At 41.0% G+C, this 18,546-nt stretch overlaps 1 protein-coding gene and 1 pseudogene across 1 annotated transcript in view; both read left to right on the top strand.

Annotated features, from left to right (window-relative positions):
* WDR44 (WD repeat domain 44) overlaps nt 1–18,546 on the top strand; it is a gene marked incomplete at its 5' end in the record, with an annotated part of 94,037 nt that overhangs the window by 14,051 nt on the left and 61,440 nt on the right. The gene's annotated exons all lie outside the window — the stretch shown is intronic.
* LOC102427475 lies at nt 12,122–12,917 on the top strand (annotated as a pseudogene).

Raw genomic sequence — 18,546 nt, 5'->3', positions numbered from 1 at the left:
CTGGCGTGCAGGAGGCAACCAATCAATGTGTCTCTCGCATCGATATTTCTCTCTGTCTATCCCTATCCATTCTACTTTCTCTAAAAATCAATGGAAAAATAAAATAAAGTAGTATCTTGTTGTCCAAACTTGAACTGTTTTTATTTTTTGTTCTACGTGGGGTTTTGTTTTGTTTTGTTTATCTGCCTGGCCTAAGTAAGGGGGAAATCTTCATGTCAGTGTTTTCTGAGCACCAGAACCCTTCTGATTCCTAATTTAGATTTAACATTTTTGTGTTGGTTTTAGTTTGACACTAGATCTTGCTATTTTAGCTTGCTGGTCTTTAGAAAGCAAAACCCTTTAATTATCTGCTTACTTTAATGACTGGCTAAGGCCTTATCTGCTCATATCCTTTTCACCTCAAGGGCCTTAGAATCTCAGCACCTTCTTTGTACAGGCAAGATGTTCTTTGCTGTGCTTAATTCAGTTCCTTGAGGTGCTGCTTAAGCTCATGTTACTTTTATATTTTCCTGATGACAAAGGTAAAAAGAAGGGGTTACAAACAAAATCAGGCCACAGGGTAATTCTCTGTTAAGCTCTTTGTAGTCACCTTCCTATAAGAAAAATGTTTTCCAAGTCACCAGATTTATTCTAGCTGACTCATTCTGTATTCCCTCCTTCCATATTTCCCCCTTTTTACCGCTTTTGGAGTCTGTCAAGAATTTTGCAGCCTGACAAGAAGCTTCTTCAGAGCCAGCCACCTTTCTTCCTCAGAGCCTTAAAAAAAATTACTCTTCTTACTAACAGAAAAATAAAGAAGACCTTGTTAGTTCATTTTTCTGTGTGTTGTCCAATTGTTTTGGTATATTCTTTTCAACCAGTATAATGAGAAGACAGGAGATGGAAATGTTAAGTGTGAGATCATTCAATTTTATTTGTATACTTTAGGAAGTAGGTCTTTGAGTTCCTAGTTGTTGACTATGAACCAGGTGTCAAATGTTAGGTTTAGTCTCCCACTCCTTCCTCCCTATTCTCAGAAGGCTTACAGTGTGTGTGTGTGTGTGTGTGTGTGTGTGTGTGTGTTTTCAGATAACCTCAGGTAAGAGGTAAAGAAACACCAAGCCCAAAAGCGCAGAGTATCTATCTATAGCTTAAAGGTGAGAAACTAGAGATAGGATCTGGCTCTTTAAAATCCCAGAAATTCAGTGGTCTTTATAAAAATAGACTTAAGCACTTGCACCATAATTTTTAGTCCTGATTTCCCTAAAGCTATAGCACTTAAGTGATGAAGATTTGAGTTTAAAATTGGAAAGGGTTGCCTGGCCAGTGTGGCTGGGTGGTTGAGTGTCACCCTATGAACCAGTTGGGGTGCATACAGGAGGCAGCTGATCAATGTTTCTCTCTCACATCCATGTTTCTTTCTCTCCCTCTCTAAGAAAATCAATAAAAATGTGTTTTTTAAAAAAGAATTTTGCTTAGAATTGACATCAAGCAAATCTGTTTATAGTTTGTAGCATCTACCTGCTTTCCAGTGTTGATTATTAGAGTGTTTTACTTATTGTCCTCTTCCATTCTCTCTCTGATTCTTCAAAGGTTTTACATAGGGATTGAGCTCTGTAAATTCCCAGAGTATGCTGGGATATAATTTGTCTGGCACAGGAGAACTGAACTCATGTAGATTAGGGAGGTACTTTTATCTCCTTGAATGCTTTGGGATTCAGTTTCCTCATTCTTACACTTTGGTTTTTCCTGTATGGTTTGACTATCAGTAATCTTTAATTGGAAGAAAAAGAAGTGAAGCAACATTTTACATTATACTATTTATTCACATATAAGCAGATCTACACTTTCTTTTTCTTGTTCTTGTTCCGAATATAAATTAAAGATTTTCTATAGTCATTTTTTAAAATCCTAGCACATTCTGAGACCAGTCTTCCTGATACTGTTCTGATAGGTTTTTTGCCATTTTTCTTGGATATGTGTCCATTTCATCCCTCTAATTTCTTCTGTATGTTTTCATTTAAAATATTTCTTATGGCATGTCACCATGGAGATGCAGTCAACAAATTTCAGACCATGAGAAATTCTAAAGGATGAACAACCTAATGTGTTTGTTTGTTTAAGACTATTTTTAGAGTTTTAGGTTCACAAAAAAATTGAAAGGGAGGTACAGAGATTTCTTGTACACACCCTCCCCCTCACACATGCATAGCCTCCTCCATTATTGACATCCCCCACCAGAATGGTACATTCGTTACATGTGATGAACCTACACTGCTATATCAGAGTCACCCAAAGTCCATAGTTTACCTTAGGGTTCACTCTTGGTGGTGTACATTCCATGGGTTCAGACAAATATATAATGACATGTAGCCATCATTATAATATCATACAGAATAGTTTCACTACCCTAAAAATCTTCTTCAGGATAAACATCCTAGTTCCTCAACACATGAACTGTAAGAAATAAAAGATCAAGGAGAACCTGTGGACTGAAAGAGACATATCAACTGGTGGGGACCTTATTTGGATATTGATTGAGATGACCCAACCGTAAAAAAAAAAAAAAAAGTTAAGCAATCGGGAAAATGTTGACTGTATAATAAGGACTTGTTAAATTTGATAATGTACTGTGATTAAATCTTAAAGGGAAATATTTTTAGATACACACTGAAATTTTATGGGTAAAAATAAAATAATTTCTTGGGATTTGCTTCAAAATAATCTGGCAGAGAAGTGAAGGGAGAGGTATTGATATTGACTATTATTGAACATGGTCAGTATGTTGTACATGTGGGTTCATAATATTATTCTACTATTTTTGTATATGTTTGGAATAGCCATAATTAAAAGTTGGGGAAACCACCCCAAAATATTTTTATGGTCATATATATTGTTATGGGCAGATTCAAGACTAAAAATCCAATTTCCTGATTCCAATTCATGTTATTTTACTATGTAGCTAAATTTATAACCCTTCTGCTTCCAGATGGATGTCAAGTTACCCTTTCAGTCTCTAGAACCTTAAAGCCTTCCCTGGGAAATTTGTGGTGGTACGCTTAGATATTCAGGGCTTTAATAAATGGCCAGTTTCACTTGACTGGTTACCTATCTATGTGAAAGCATAAAGAGATATTAGAATTATTAGGATAAATCAACAGGCTACATGGGTTATTGAATCAGCAAAGAGACTTGGGTCCTAGTCCTAACTCTGCCTTTGATGTTAACATAAGATCTAGGAGGTCAGAGATCATATCTGCTTTGTTCACTACTTTACATACAGCCTACTACCTCTGTGCTGGTACATGGTAAGCAATAGGTAAATGTTAAATGAATGGATTAATTTAGCCTTTCTTGGCCTCATTTTCTTCACATGTGAAATGAGATAGTTGATCTAAATGATTCTTATGTTTCCTTCCACACTAAAAATATTCTTTCCTGCTGACTGATTTTTTTAAATCCTTTTAGGATTTTGAAAAGAATTACTGGATATCTTTAATGCTAGGTAACATCAATAGGTAGCATGCTCACGTCTAACACCTGTGACAAAAAACCCACAGTTATGCTGCATCCAAATCTCTTAAAAATAGCCTACTGCTTTGCAATTTCTGTTGGATTGGTTTTGTTTCCAAAAAATAAATGAATACTGTTCTCAATATTACCTTATTAGAATGTCAAGTTTAGGAAATTCCAAAATCAAACTATCTAAGAGTGTTAATAAAATGTTGTGTACCTGGCATATTTGTACTTTTCACTGAAACTGTATCGATTGTGGTATTATGTCAGTTTATAAAAGATTTGACATTTTGCTTCCTATGGAACTTTGGTGGGCAACTTTTGGGTAAGTTGCAGTTATTGTCATCGTATCCAAATCCCAGTGACTAAGCACCTGCCTTTGTGAGTAATGCCCTTATTATTCTGATGAAATTTTGCCTCAGGTATCTGAAGGTCATCACTGGATCAGGTCAGAGTTTATAGAAGAAAATTAATCCCTATACCATCCTTCAAAATCACCAAAGCAACGTTTTGAAGCTATGTAGAAATTTTAAAATAATGAATATTATGCAAATACTAAAATGCCTTGGTATTGAACACAAATACCCTAGCCGCAGAAGGAAAACTATAATTTAAAATGCTAAATAAATAGGGACTGGAGAAAGCCTCTGTCACATTATTTTATATTCAAACATGAGTTTTCTTACTATAAACTCAACATAGTGAGTGTGTGAAAATAATTTTCTTATAAAAACAGGATATAATGAATTGAAATATTCTATCTGTATTGAAAGCTGCTGAAGTACAAATCCGAAAATTGCTTTTATATTGAAAACCTGTGTGGAAACGACACTAAAAATTATTTTAGTATTTATTTATAAGCCATGTGGTGGTTTGTTTTTTGTTTTGTTTTGTTTTTTTAATATATTTTATTGATTTTCCACAGAGAGGAGGGGAGCGGGATAGAGCATTAGAAACATCGATCAGAGAGAAACATTGATCAGCTGCCTCCTGCACACCTCCCACCGGGGATGTGCCCACAACCAAGGTACATGCCCTTGACTGGAATCGAACCTGGGACCTTTCAGTCCACAGGCCAATGCTCTATCCACTGAGCCAAACCAGTTAGGGTGGTGGTTGTTTTTTTTAAAAAAAATATTTGTTTAAAACAGACTTTATAAATTTTTATTTATTGATTAGAGGAAAGAGAGAGAGAGAAGCATTGGTTTGTTATTACATTTATTTATGCATTCATGATTGATTTTTGTATGTGCCCTGACCAGAGATGGAATCCACAACCTTGGCATATCAGGACTACACTCTAACCAGCTGAACTACCTGGCCAGGGCTTAAAGCAGACTTTATTTTGAAACTGTTTTAGAAATCTTTTGGTTTTCATGTTTAAATTTAATAGTACCATTGATAGACATTGTCTTCAATTTCCTAGACTATGCTTGAAAATCAAAGATTTACTGCGTTTTTAATCAGTATTAATATGTAGAAAAAAAATTTATATACTATTAGGTAATCAAGGAAGCCTTGCCATTTTTTTAATCCTTACCTGAGGGCATACTTTCATTGATTTGAGAGAGAGAAGAAGGGAATGAGAGGAACCAAGATGGCAGCATAGGTAAACACCTGTACTTGCTGCCTCTCACAACCACATCAAAATTACAACTAAAATACAGAACAACTATCATCCAGAACCACGAGAAAGCTGGTTGAGTGGAGGTACTACAACTAGAGAAGTAAGGAAGAAAGCGCATTGAGACTGGTAGGAGGTGCAGAGGCGCTGAATGGGCTGGTCTGGCACCCGGGTGTGCAAAAAGGGAGATCACCTCTGCAGAGGCCACCTGGAGGAGCAAGGAGTCTCAGCCCCACACCAGACCCCCCAGCCCAGGGTTCCAGAGCTGGGGAAAGAAGTCCCTACTGGCAGTAAGAACTACAAACTGTAAAAACAATTGCAGATTGGGACTGAGTGACACACAGGCTGCTAGAGACCCAGCTGCTCCTCTTAAAAGGCCGGCACCATGAACTAAATTTACAGGCTCCCACTTGCTCTGAGCTCTAGTGCCAGGCGAGGCTCTGGGGGACCCAGACAGATACAGGGAGAAACTGGACTGTCTGGCATCGGGGCAGGAATGCAGGGGTGGCTTTCTTCCAGACGGAAGTGCTTCCAGCTATCATTGTTCCCGTGCTAGGACCTTCCCCGTGCAGGGCTGACTGGCAGACATTTCTGTTCGCTCCGCCCTGGAGATTCCCTGAGACCCTGCCCCACCCAATTTACAACCCCACCCCAGCTGTGCACAGTGGCTTTTGCATATGAATAGCCTGTCCTTTCTCAGCCTAAAACCAGTCAAACAAGCCATAGCTGGGTCAGGGAGCCCCAAAGCTATCAATAAAAGGCCCAAGGCCGGCACCAGCACCAGCCTGCCTTGCTTCACAGCTGGGTCTCATCTGGGTACTTCCAAACCCAATACAAAGAGGAGGAATCTGCAGATCTTTTGGTAGCTCCTGCTGGGTGGCCCCAAGCAGTGGCTGACTTTGTACCTCCTTGGAGATCCAAGAGCCAGTGTACCCAGTGGTCAGTGTGAGACCATAACAGAGTACAACTCTTCACATCCATAAGCAACACACTCAAGGGACAAACTCAGCACCAAAGCCCCACTGAAGCAAGTCCTGCCCCATAAGGGTGTGGCCTGCACAGCAGCTCTCCCACTGTAGTTGCAGCTGGTCCCCACAGTCAATTGGCTTGGAGATCAGTTCCTCCCAGTGACACCAACAGTAATCAAGGCTTAACTACAACAAGACTGTGCACATAACCCATAAAGGGGTGCACCTAGAGTATTCACTTCAGGTGATTGGGGAAGCTAAGCCACTGGGCCCTATTGGACACCTATTACACAAGGCCACTCTATCAACTCAAGGAGACTTTGCAGCTACCCAATACATAGAAACAAACACAGGGAAGAAGTCAATATGCGGAGACAAAGAAACAAGTCACAAATGACAGAAATGGAAGAAAGCAAACTACTGGATATAGAGTTCAAAACCACAGTTATAAGGTTACTCAAGAATCTTTTAGAAACCTCTGAGGAACTTAGTGAGACCTTCAAGGATCTTAGTGAGAATGCCAAAAAAAAAAAATGGAAAAGGACCAGTCAGAAATTAAGCATACACTGACTGAAATGAATAATAATATACGGGGATTCAACAGTAGATTAGAGGATCCCAAGAATCAAGTCAATGATTTGAAATACGAGGAATCAAAAAACACCCAACCAGAAGAGCAAAAAGAATCCAAAAATATGAAGATAGTTTAAGGATCCTCTGGGACAACTTTAAGCATACCAACATCTGAATTATGTGGGTGCCAGAAGAAGAGAGAGAGCAAGATATTGAAAACCTATTTGAAGAAATAATGACAGAAAACTTCCCCTATCTGGTGAAAGAAATAGACTTACAAGTCCAGAAGCACAGAGAACCCCAAACAAGAGAGATCCAAAGAGGACCACACCAAGACACATCATAATTAAAATGCCAAGAGCAAAAGACAAAGAGAGAATCTTAAAAGCAGCAAGAAAAAAAGTTACCTACAAGGGAGTACCCATACGACTGTCAGCTGATTTCTCAACAGAAACTATGCAGGCCAGAAGGGAGTGGCAAGAAATATTCAAAGTGATGAATAGCAAGAACCTACAACTAAGATTACTTTACCCAGCAAAGCTATCATTCAGAAATGAAGGTCAAATAAAGAGCTTCACAGATAAGAAAAAGCTAAAGGTGTTCATCACCACCAAACCAGTATTATATGAAATGCTGAAAGGTATCCTTTAAGAAGAGGAAGAAGAAGAAAAAGGTAAAGATAAAAATTATGAACAACAAAGTGACAACAAATACATATCTATCAAGTGAATCTAAAAATCAAATGAATAAAAAATCTGATGAACAGAATAAACTGGTAAATGGAGTAGAATCAGGGGCATGGAAATGGAACAGACTGACATTTCTCAGAGGGAAGGGGGTGTGAGAGTGCGGGAAGAGATTAGACAAAGATCTTATATGTATGTATGCAGTACCTATGGACACAGACAATAGGGTGGCAGGGGCCTGGGGTTGGGTGGGAACCGGGTGGAGGGGAGCTATGGGAGGAAAAAAAGGGACATCTGTAATAATCTCAACAATAAAGATTTTTTTAAAAGAAGGGAACGAGAAAGGGAGAGAGAGAGAGAGAAACATCAATTGATTGCTCCCAATATGGCCCAGACAGGGGATCAAACCCCAACCTGAGCATGTGTCCTGACTGGGAATAGAAGCCATGACCTTTCAGTGTACTGGATGATGCTCCAACCAACTGAGCCACACCTGCCAGGGTGGAGGATTAGCCCTTTAAGGAACTCTTACCTTTTGCAATAGCATGGATGGACCTGGAGAGTATTATGCTGAGCAAAATAAGCCAGTCAGAGAAAGATAAGTATCAAATGATATCACTCATATGTGGAATCTAATGAGCCAAATAAACCGATGATCAAAAATAGACCCAGAAGCATGAACAGACTGTTGAACCTCCGAGGGAAGGCAGGGGAGGGTGGGTAGGAAGAGATCAACCAATGAACTTGTATGCATATATGCATAACCCATGGACACAAACAATGGGGTGGTGAGGGCCTGGGGGGGGGGGGACTTATGTAATACTTTCAGCAATAAAGATTTAAATAAATAAATAAGTAAATGTTAAACTTTGTAAGAAGCACATTTATTGTTTAAACTTTTTGTTTCTCAGATATTCAAATGTGTCAAAATATTAGTTCTTAAAATATTCTATATGTTGAAAATTTTGAAATGGAAAAATGAACATTTGAAGTTCTTATTTTGGTTTGTTAGGTTTTATTTAAAGCACGATGGAGTACGTCCAGCCCCTGGGCCATATAAGACCCATGAAATCATTTGGTCTGGCTTCCAAGCCATTAGGGGAGAGTTAATTAAATGTTTGACCAAATATATAGCAAGCTAATTTTTAAGTTGATAACTTTGTATGGACTGCGAATGATGTTATAAATATCCAAATGGCCCTTGGCAGAAAAAAGGTTCCCCCCCCCCCCCGATTTATAGTAAGGAATACCACCAATACTTAAAGATTTCTCACTTGTGTGGGATGTACTAAAAGTTATTTTAAGTAGGCATTTGGACTTTTTCATGGGAAAATTACTCACCTTAACATGTAAAAAGGAAGAATTTAATTTGCTCAATTTAGTACCTACAGAATATTTTGAAGGAATATTCTTCTAGTTAACTAGATGTATCAAAGCATCACTGGACATTTATGAGTGTGTGTGTGTGTGTGTGTGTTAGATTATGTCCATATTTTTAGGGGAAATCAGAGGGTATAAAATTTAGGTCATTAATTATGGTATAAATTACATCTTTACTCCCAAACTAATCAAGGGTCTTAAAATTAAATTTTCTAAAATTACAGGAACTGTAAAGAGCCTTGCCTACAGGTCTTGCAGCTAGTTGGTTGGGAAAGCCAAGAATAGAACTTAATTTTCTTGACCTCTGGTCTCCTATATCTTCTGTCCCCAAACTTGAACATGAATATAGTCATGCCCCACTTACCTACAGGATATGTTCTGAGAAATGCATTGTCAGGCAACTGTATCATTGTGGGAACATCATAGAATACACTTATACAAATGTAGGTGGTATGGCCTATTACATATCTAGGCTATATGGTATAGCCTATTGCTCCTAGGCTACAAGCCTATGCAGCATGTCATTGTACAAAACAACGTGAGACTAAACCAAACAGAAGAGAAAATGATGCAATCAAGAGATGCGGTAATAAACACAAGATGTAAGAGGCTGATGCCAGCATAATAAGGCATACTGTTTTGCAGCAAACGTTTTTTTGCAAGTAGAAAGAGTACACTCTAAAACAATGATAAAATTATAGTATAGTAACTAACATAAATCAGTAATGTAGTCATTCTCATTATCAAGGATTATGTACTGTACATAATTGTATCTGCTCTGCTTTTATATGATTGGCAGTGTAGTAGGTTTGTTTACACCAGCATCACCACAAATGTGAGTAATGCACTGTGCTAGGTAGGTCTTTATGATAGGAAATTTTCAGCTCTGTTATAATCTAACTAGAGGCCCGGTGCACAAAAATTTGTGCACTGGGGGGGGGGGGAGGTCCCTCAGCCCAGCCTGTGCCCTCTCGCAGTCTGGGACCCCTCGGCGGATGACCACCTGCTGGCTGAGGCCTGCTCCCCAGGGAATTGGGCCTAAGCTGGCAATCAGACATCCCTCTGGCAGCCCGGCAGCCCTCAGGGGATGTCCACTTGCCAGCGGGGAGCAGACCTAAGCTGCAATCAGACATCCTTAGCGCTGCTGAGGAGGCAGGAGAGGCTCCCACCACCACCGCTATACTGGCAGCCATCAGCCTGGCTTGTGGCTGAGCAGAGCTCCCCCATGTGGGAGTGCACTGACCACCAGAGGGCAGCTCCTGCATTGAGCGTCTGCCCCCTGGTGGTCAGTGTGTGTCATAGTGACCAGTCATTCCCAGTCTTTCTGCTGTTAGGGTCAGTTTGCATATTACCCTTTTACTATATAGGATAGAGGCCTGGTGCACGGGTGGGGGCCAGCTGGTTTGCCCTGAATGGTGTCCCAGATCAGGGTGGGGGTCCCGCTTGTGTGCCTGGCCAGCCTGGATGAAGGGCTGATGGCAGTTTTCAGGCTGCCCGCACCCCCTTCAGGGTGGGGGTCCCCACTGGGGTGCCTGGACAGCCTGTATGAGGGGCTGATGGCTGTTTTCAGGCTGCCTGCACCCCCTTCAGGGTGGGGGTCCCCACTGGGGTGCCTGGACAGCCTGTATGAGGGGCTGATGGCAGTTTTCAGGCTGCCCGCACCCCCTTCAGGGTAGGGGTCCCCACTGGGGTGCATGGCCAGCCTGGATGAGGGGCTGATGGCTGTTTTCAGGCTTCCTGCACCCTCTTCAGAGTGGGGGTCCCCACTGGGGTGCCTGGCCAGCCTGGATGAGGGGCTGATGGCTGTTTTTAGGCTGCCCGCACCCCCTTCACGGTGGGAGTCCCCACTGGGGTGCCTGGCCAGCCTGGATGAGGGGCTGAGGGCTGTTTTCAGGCTGCACGCACCCCCTTCAGTGTGGGTGTCCCCACTGGGGTGCCTGGCCAGTCTGGATGAGGGACTGAGGGCCCTTTTCAGGCGGGCCAAGCCTGCAACTGAAGCTCCCAGTCTCTCCAATTTTTCTTTTTTTTTTATTCTGGGATTTATTTACCTTCTGTAATTGAAACTTTGTTGCGGCTCCAGCTCCAAGGCCGCTGGCTGAAAGCAGGTATCTGCGGTTTGTTTAGCTTCTATAATTGCAACATTATTGCTTAGAGTGCAGCTCAGAGCTGGGCCGCAGCAGGCGGGGAACCTTGGCTTTCTCCATCACTGGAGCAAGCAAGCCTCATGTTCGCTTCAGCTGCCTGGCTGCCGGCCGCCATCTTGGTTGGCAGTTAATTTGCATATCACCCTGATTAGCCAATGGGAAGCATAGCGGAGGTATGGTTAATTACCATGTTTGTCTATTACTAGATAGGACTAGAGGCCCGGTGCATGAAATTTGTGCATGTGGGAGGGGGGCGGGTCCCCTCAGCCCAGCCTGCACCCTCTCTAATCCGGGACCCCTTGGGGGATCGGGCCTAAACCGGCAGTCGGACATCCCTCTCACAATCCAGAACCACTGGCTCCTAACTGCTCACCTGCCTGCCTGCCTGATCGCCCCTAACTGCCCCCCCCCGCCAGCCTAGTCGCCCCCAACTGCTCTCCCTGCCAGCCTGGTCCCCCCTAACTCTCCTTCCTGCCAGCATGGTTGCCCCTTAACTGCCCCCCCACCAGCCTGGTTGCCCCTCACTGTCCCCCCTGCCAGTGTAGTCGCCTCCAACTGCCCCCTGATGGGCTGATCGCCCCCCACTGCTCCCCTCTGCCGGCCTGGTCGCCCCTAAATGCCACCCTGCCAAACTGGTTGACCCCATCTGCCCCCCCCCCACCAGCCTGGTCACCCCTCACTGCCCCCCTCTGCCGGGCCTGGTCACCTTCACTGCCCCCCCCTGCTGGGCTGGGTCACCCACACACCCTGCTGTTTGGGTACCCCTCAATGCCCCCCCCCCTCCCTGCCAGCCTGGTCTCCCCACACAGCCTGCTCTTCAGTCGTTTGGTCGTTCCTCACTAACCCCTCTGCCGGCCTGGTTGCCCCATGCAGCCTGGTGTTCAGTCGTTTGGTCATCCCTCACTAACCCCCCTGCAGCCTTGTCGCCCCATTTAGCCAGTTCGGTCGTCCATTCGGTTGTTTCAGATGTGACAGCCCCTGGCTCTTTATATCTATAGATGGGACCATCATCCTATATTAAGAACATTGATGGAAACATAGTTATGCAGTACATAAATGTAGTTTTCTTTAGGCAGCAGTCTGAATAATGTTATTATCACTACTTAGAAGTTAGAGACTGAGTTACAAAGAGGAGTTGAGTGATTGTGTAGGGATACCTAAGATTTATGACAGCTCAACTTATTTGGCAGCTACTTCTTTGGTAATAATGATCCTCTGATACAATTGGAAATAAGTAATCACTGTTTTCCGGCTGGAACCATGGAGGGTGCAGAAGAGAAGAAGAAGAAAGTTCCTGCTGTGCCAGAAACCCTCAAGAAAAAGTGAATGAATTTCACAAAGCTGAAGATCAAGCACCTGAGAAAGAAGTTTGCCCAAAAGATGCTTTAAAAGGCAAGAAGGAAGTTCATCTATGAAAAAGCTAAGCACTATCACAAGGAATACAAGCAGATGTACAGAAAGGAGATTTGAATGGCTCGGGTGACAAGAGAAGCTGGCAACTTCTTTGTACCTGCTGAACCCAAATTAGCATTTGTCATCAGGATTAAAAGTAACAATGGTGTGAGCTCAAAGATCCGGAAGGTGCTGCAGCTTTGCCTTCTCCAGATCTTCAGAGGCACCTTTGTTAAGCTCAACAAGGCTTCAATTAACAAGCTGAGGATTGTGGAGCCACACATTGCATGGGGTTACCCAAACCTGAAGTCAGTAAATGAATTGATCTACAAGTGTGGTTATGGCAAAGTCAACAAAAAACAAATTGCCCTGACAGATAACTCTCTGATTGCTCAATCTCTTGGTAAATATGGAATCATCTGCATGGAAGATCTGATTCATGAGATCTATACTGTTGGGAAGCGCTTCAAAGAAGTAAACAACTTCCTGTGGCCCTTCAAGTTGTCTTCTCCATGAGGTAGGATGAAGAAAAAGACCACCCGTTTTATAGAAGGTAGAGATGCTGGTAACAGGGGGGACCAGATCAATAGGCTTATTAGAAGAATGAACTAAGGTATCTACCATGGTTATTTTTGTAATCTGGTCAGTTAATAAACTGAGTCCTTTAAAATTGGGGGAAAAAAAGTAATCACTTAAACCATCCTCTGAAAAATAAAAAAATAAAAAGTGCCATAAAGTCCGCAATAAAATAATGTACAAAATTTCTCATGGGGAAACCCCTCACTCAGAATCTCTGGATTCTTTACCATGCAATTCCATTTTTATTTTTGTTTTCTTAAAAAGGAAATATATTTATTTCTTTATTTTAAAATATTTTATTGACTTTATTGGGGTTACATTGGTTAATTAAATAGGTTTCAAGTATACACTTCTATAATACATTATCTATATGTTCTATTGTGTGTTCACCACCCACAGTCTAGTCTCCTTCGCAATTCCATTTTTAAAAACCTGGTTTCCTAGCTCAGTGCAGATCAGAAGCAAAAATTAGAAATGGAGGGGCGTGTAAAGCTTAAAAGTGGGCGCATGGCCAGTTGTAAGAAGTGAGCACAAATAGAGGAAAAATATGCAAAACACAGACATTCCAAGCTTAGTAGCCTAGGGTCCTGTAGTGTGAAGCCAATTAAGTCCTCTGCACCTTAGGGTCCCTGGAGGTCATTAGAATATTAAAATATAGTGTAGTATTTGAGCATGATAACTACTCTGGGTCAATAAGAAAGGGGCAATTGTATATCCTTTGTTTAAGAAAGTAATTTCAAGGAAAACATTACTGAACAGCAAGGCTTAGCTGTTATTGAAATTTGGAATTTAAAATACTTTAAGAAGTTTGGCACTCAAAGAGAAGTTTCATTTCTGGAAATTTTATTTATGGAACATTTTAGTATTCTATTCCCTAGTAGTGCCAAATCAATTAGGCATTAATTGTAGTTGTTAAAGGCAGATCAAGATTCAGAGCCTTTGACTTAATTAGTTTAGTCCAACCCAAGCAGCACTAATTGCCTTTACTTTGGTGCTCATTCATAGCAGCACTTAAAATATTTTTATAACCACCATCTTTTAATACCTAGAAAGGAAGCAATATTGCAAGGTATTTGAGAGAGTGGGCCCTAGAGTCAGGCTGCCTAAGGTCAAATTCTGGCCCTAATATTTACTAGCAGTACAATTTAAATTACTTAATCTGACCTATGCCTCGGTTTTTCATTGTGTAAAATAGTGAAGGTAATATAACTATCTCATAGGAAAGTTATGAGGACTAAAGCTAAAGCAAGTCAAGTCTTAGCACAGTTTTTGAAACCTTGCTTTATACAAGGGCCCTATTAGGAATGCTTCCTGTGGGAATACTAAATAACGATTTACTGTTTCTTACTGTGAAGTGAATTGTTCTTTTCTCATCTTTGCACATGATACAAATCATTTTAGCCAACTTTTAATGTAATAAACATGCTTTTACTTTTTACTAGATGCTAATGCTCTATAAATGGATCAAAAATACCTCATAACAGAATTCTGCTCTTACAGACTACCGTGTTAGAGACGATTTTAGGCTTATTTAGACTGGAAAAAGTATAATAGTCCTGAAGTGTTTTTCCTACCTAAAAGTGCTTAACCATTCAGTAACATTTAAAATACAGTGGGGCCTTGACTTACGAGTGTCCTAAGGAGTTTTTCAGAGATACAAGCCGTCTCTCTCGGCAGATTTTTGCTTTGAGTTGACAGAGTAATTTGAGTTAACGAGCTCCTTAACGAGCTTCGTCATGGAACGAATTAAACTCGTAAGTCAAGGCCCCACTGTATATTTTGAACATGAGTGTCTTTTGTAATTAGTTTTTTGTTTAATGACCTCATCAAATGCAAGCAGGATCCCATATTAATCATCAGCTCAATATAATCTGTTTTGTTTGGTTGGTTTTTATGTTTTGTTTTGTTTTTTGTTTTCTCTGTTAAGTGGGCTGGAGCTTGACAGGCTTTCGGGTATCTTTTCTGTGTTCCAGAAATTGACCTCAGGCTCCCCACTACTGACAGACTGCCAAAGTGCCTTGGAGAAACTTAGTGAAGTTCATCATTTGATTTTCAATGGAGCAATTCAAAGCTGCTGAAGAAACTACTATTATGTGTGCCCCATGTATTCTCTCAATCCTTGTAGTATTCCTGTGAAGTAGGTGGTTTTACTCCCTTTTACAGAGGAGGAGACTGAGGCCTGGAGAAATTAATTTGGTCAAGATCTCACATAGGGTAAATGGTAGAAACAATATTCAACAGGTTCATCTGCTCAAAAATCCATACTCTTTTCACTATGTCCCCTTGTCTCTCAAAAGGAAGTACAGTGGAACCTCGGTTCTCAAACTTAATTCATTCTGGAAGGCTGTTCAAGAACCAAATCATTATTTACCATTAGAAGTAATGTGAATCGAATTAATCCGTTCTAGACCCCCCCCCAAATGATTCCTTGTTTTAGCCTTTTAAAAAATATTTAATTTATTTCAGAGAGGAAGTGAGAGGGAGAAAGAGATAGAAACATCAATGATGAGAGAGAATCATTGATCATCTGCCTCCTGCACACCCCCTCCTGGGGCTCAAGCCCATAACCCAGGCATGTGCCCTTGACCAGAATCGAACCCGGGACCCTTCGGTCCATAAGCCAACACTCTATCCACTGAGCCAATCCAGCTAGGGCTAGCCTTTCTTATATACAGTACATGTCTAATATACTGTTTAATCTATAAATAAGCACTTTAAAAACAAAAAGGACATGAAATGTAAATGAAAATTCAATAAAAAATGTACAGTAAAAAATTAAAATTTAATAAGCAGCAACAGAAGAATAAAAACACAAAAATATTCACAGCATACTTTCCTGGGATGTTAACAGCGTGAGATTTAGTGGTAAACTGACTCAGACTCTCCTTTGTCGCCCAAGAGACACGGGAATGATCATACAAGTATCAGCATAAAAGGGTTGTCAGGTTGAGAGGCGAATTGTTAGAGATGGGGGATGTTCGAGAACTGAGGTTTGACGGTAATAAATTACTCTTTGTAGTTTGTACACTGCCATATGTAAAGCCCCACCAGAGGCAATCTAGAATATTTCTATGTGTGTCAACAATTGGCCCATAACTTAGATCCTATGAAACAACAGCCAGAAAGTGCTCTTTATGGAACCAGTTACATACAGAAGATAAATGTGGCTCCCTATTCTGTTTATTTGTTTTTGTTTGTTTAGACAGGCATCTAAAAATCTGGTCAGATTTTTCAAAATAAGGGATATGGATAAGGCAAAATGTTTTTCTTCCCTTCTCTACTTCACATGGGGCTTAAGTTTTTTAAAATCTTAGCAGGTGATTTTTTCCCCCTGATTGGCATTTCGAATATGTGCCATGTGGAAATTTGAGCCCCCTTCAAGATTTTTGTTTTTCTTATTTTTGTTGTTGTTTTCATTGTACTTGTATTATTGTAGCTATCCTTTGTGTGGATTTTTTTAAAAATCTGAGTGTTTGGTCCTAATCATCTGGATAAACATGATTTTGTTACATGGTAGTATAGGTTTTCCAGAGAAGCCAAATAATTAGGGATATAATAATTATCATTTCTGGAAATTGTTCTTTGTTGATATTAAATTATATTGTTCAGGCACGGCAATTAAATGGACAGGCACCATTTTATACAGCTACCTTTGTAAAACAAGCCTTAAACCCCCATAAACTAGAATTGTGTCTTATTCACTTTCATATCTCTAGTCCCTGGTACACAGTAGGTATTCCATAAATATTCGTTGAATATAGGGGTTGATTTTCTGTTAAATGGCAAAAGTAATTTTTATCACACTTATGTTTTGATTAAAGGTCAAGGATTCCTCTGCTAAACATGGATTACTCAGTGTGGCATGTGAAGAGCATGGTAGTAGGACTCAATGCTTTTCTTTGTTTTGCCCCTAAATATGTGACTTTGGGGCTAGTCACTTAATCTCTTAGCACCTCAGTTTTTAACTGTAAACAGAAGCTGTATGGTTAGATGATCTTGAAGGTGCCATTCAACACAAAGTTGTATCATTTGTGATCATTGCATTTTAACAACAAAAAAAATTAGGAATGGCATAGTAATATTACTCATTTAGAAGTGTTTCTTACTGCATAACCCTAAAATATACTAAACAGCTATAAGGGTATACTTTGTAGTGGCTATCAAACTGTTTCTATTTGAAGAAAAATGTGGCAGGGGTGTGTGAAAATTTACTTTTAAAAATTTTTATTCCTGGGATAGTCTGTTTAAGAATAGAATATTGATACAGTAGTAAAATGAGCTGGGAACAGAACTGGTTTACTCTCTTCAGAAGCACTGTACAGGTCTAATGCATAAAAAACTTCATACACACTACAAATCAAGACAACAAAGATATATTTTTGTCTATCAAATTTGTGAAATTTTAAAAAACTCATTTTTAGCAGGGATACTAAGAAACATGCACTCAGAAAAGTAGGAGTGTAAATTGGTACAACTGTTCAGAGGGTAATCTGAAAGTCTCAAAATGCTGAACCTTTGGCCTGCAGTTCTACCTCAAGTGAAATTTATCTTAAAGAAATTTATCATGGAAGAGTACAAAATTTTGTTTACAGAAATGCTTATTATTGTCATACTAGAGGCCCGATGCATAAAATTTGTGCAAGAGTAGGCCTTCCTTCCCCCAGCTGCCAGCACCGGCTTCCCTCTGGCACCCGGGACCCAGACTTCCCTCCAGCCCCAGCTTAGTCCAGAAGGACATCCAGAATGACGTCCGGTCTAATTAGCGTAGTACTCTTTTATTATTATAGATATATGGTGGAGCGAAAGTATGTTTAGAATTGTGCGTACATGAAACAGAGTTTATTCTTGGATTAGTGTTTATTAATTACTAGAGGCCCGGTGCACAAAATTCGTGCACGGAGCAGGGGGAGTCCCTCAGCTGGCCTGTACCCTCTCGCAATCCAGGACCCCTCTGGGGATATCCAACTGCCGGTTTAGGCCCGATCCCCCAGCAGTCGGACATTCCTCTCACAATCTGGGACTGCTGGCTCCTAACCGCTTACCTGCCTGCCTACCTGATTGCCCCTAACCACGCTACCTGCCTGCCTGACCACCCCTAACCCCTTTGCCTGCCTGCCTGATTGCCCCTAACCACTCGCCTGCCTGCCTGATCACCCCTAACTTCTCGCCTGCCTGCCTAATCACCCCTAACTGCCTCTGTCTGGCTGCCTGATTGCCCCTAACCACTCTGCCTGCCTGCCTGATGCCCCTAACTGCTCGCCTGCCTGTCTCATTGCCCATAACCACTCACCTACCTGCCTGATCTCCCCTAACCACTCTGCCTGCTTGATCACCCCCAACTGCTTGGCTGCCTGCCTGATCACCCCTAACTGCTCGCCTGCCTGATCGCCCCTAACTGCCTCTGCCTTGGCCTCTGCTGCCGCAGCGACATCTAGAAGGACATCCGGAAGATCGTTTGGCTGTCCAGTCTAATTAGCATATTATGCTTTTATTATTATAGATTATTATTTTCCATATGAACAACTATAAACCTACATTTGCCCCCACCCTGTATATATCTGGGAAAACAAAAAAATACATCTCTATGTGGTAAGATTATGGGTCAGTTTAATTTTCTTCTTTTTTTTTTATGTGTTTACTACATTTTTCTATATGCACAGGGATTTTTTTCAGTCAAAATAAATACATGTTTTTAAAATGTGGAC

This window comes from Myotis lucifugus, unplaced genomic scaffold (assembly GCF_000147115.1).
Source record: "Myotis lucifugus unplaced genomic scaffold, Myoluc2.0 scaffold_2, whole genome shotgun sequence".
Taxonomy (NCBI): domain Eukaryota; kingdom Metazoa; phylum Chordata; class Mammalia; order Chiroptera; family Vespertilionidae; genus Myotis; species Myotis lucifugus.
The sequence above is the reverse complement of the archived record's forward strand: the minus strand, read 5'-3'. Positions and strand labels throughout refer to the sequence as shown.